The sequence below is a fragment of the Elephantulus edwardii genome, unplaced genomic scaffold, assembly GCF_000299155.1.
Source record: "Elephantulus edwardii isolate Elephantulus edwardi_28Jun2011 unplaced genomic scaffold, EleEdw1.0 scaffold00470, whole genome shotgun sequence".
Classification (NCBI taxonomy): domain Eukaryota; kingdom Metazoa; phylum Chordata; class Mammalia; order Macroscelidea; family Macroscelididae; genus Elephantulus; species Elephantulus edwardii.
The window spans coordinates 21,001-22,486 of NW_006400220.1; the positions used below are offsets into that span (position 1 = coordinate 21,001).

Genomic DNA, 1,486 nt, shown 5'->3' on the forward strand with positions numbered 1-1,486 from the left:
TCTGCCCGCGACACCTTAGCCAATCCCAAAGTTCAGAGCTGGCGGGGGGGGGGTCGCGAGCTGGGGCAGATCAGAGCTGGTGAGGTGGTCGCTAGCTGGGTCAGGGGGTGCGATGCGATACCTTGGCCAGTCCCAAAGTTCAGAGGTGGCGGGGGGTACGCCAGCTGGGTCGGATAACAGCTGGCTTGGGGGTCCCGAGCTGGGACGGGGGGAGTGATGCGATACCTGAAGGTGGGGGTCGTGGGTCAGAGCTGCAGGGGTGTGGCCCAATTCATGTCCACTCCCACCGTCCACTGCGTCTGCGCGCGGCACCTTGGCCAGTCCCAAAGGTCAGAGACGGTGGCGGGCTCGCGAGCTGGGTGCATCAGAGCTGGTGAGGTGGTCACCAGTTGGGTAGGGGGGTGTGATGCGATACCTTGGCCAGTCCCAAAGTTCAGAGCTGGCAGGGGAGTCACGGGGTGGGTTCGGGTTACAGCTGGTGGGGGGGTCGTGAGCTTGGTCAGGGGGAGCGATGTCATACCTTGGCCAGTCCCAAAGTTCAGAGCTGGTGGGAGGGTCATGATCTGGGTGGGGTCAGAGCTGGCGGAGGGGTTGTGACCTGCGTCGGGGGTAGTGATGCGATACCTTGGCCAGTCCCAAAGATCAAAGCTGGCGCGGGGTCGCGAGCTGGCTTGGGTCAGAGCTGGCGAGGGAGTCGCGAGCGTGGTTGGGGGCATCAATGTGATACCTGAAGATGGGGTTCGTGGGTCAGAGCTGCAGGGGTGTGTCCCAATTCAAGTCCACTCTCACCATCCACTGCGTGTGCGCGGCAACTTGGCCAGTACCAAAGTTTACAGCTGGTGGGGGGTCACAACCTGGGTCGAGTCAGAGCTGGCGGCGGCGGGGGGGTGGCGAGGTGGGTCGGGTGGAGCGATGTGATACCTTGGCCAGTCCCAATGTTCAGCAGTGATGGGGGGATGCGAGCTGGGTCGGATCACAGCTTGCGTGGGGGTCCCGAGCTGGGTCAGGGGGAGCGATGCGATACCTGAAGGTGGGGGTCGTGGGTCAGAGCTGCAGGGGTGTGGCCCAATTCAAGTCCACTCCCACCGTCCACTGCGTCTGCATGCGGCACCTTGGCCAGTCCCAAAGTTCAGAGATGGCGGCGGGCTCGCGAGCTGAGGTGGGTCAGAGCTGGTGAGGTGGTCACGAACTGGGTCGGTGGGTGTGATGCGATACCTTGGCCAGTCCCAAAGTTCAGAGCTGGCGGGGGAGTCGTGAGCTGGGTCAGGTCAGAGCTGGCTGGCGGGCCGTGAGCTGGGATTGGGGGAGCAATGCGATACCTGAAGATGGCGGTTGTGGGTCAGAGCTGCAGGGGTGTGTCCCAATTCAAGTCCACTCTCACCGTCCACTGCGTCTGTGTGCGGTACCTTTGCCAGTTCCAAAGTTCACACCTGGCGGGGAGGTCGCGACCTAGGTCGGGTTAGAACTGGCGTGGGGGTTGCGAGCT

The 1,486-nt window shown here is 63.3% G+C and overlaps 1 pseudogene; it reads right to left on the reverse strand.

Moving 5' to 3' along the window:
- Positions 1 to 121: 121 nt before the first annotated feature.
- The window catches only part of LOC102860384, a 6,665-nt pseudogene continuing 5,300 nt past the window's right edge, over positions 122 to 1,486 (reverse strand).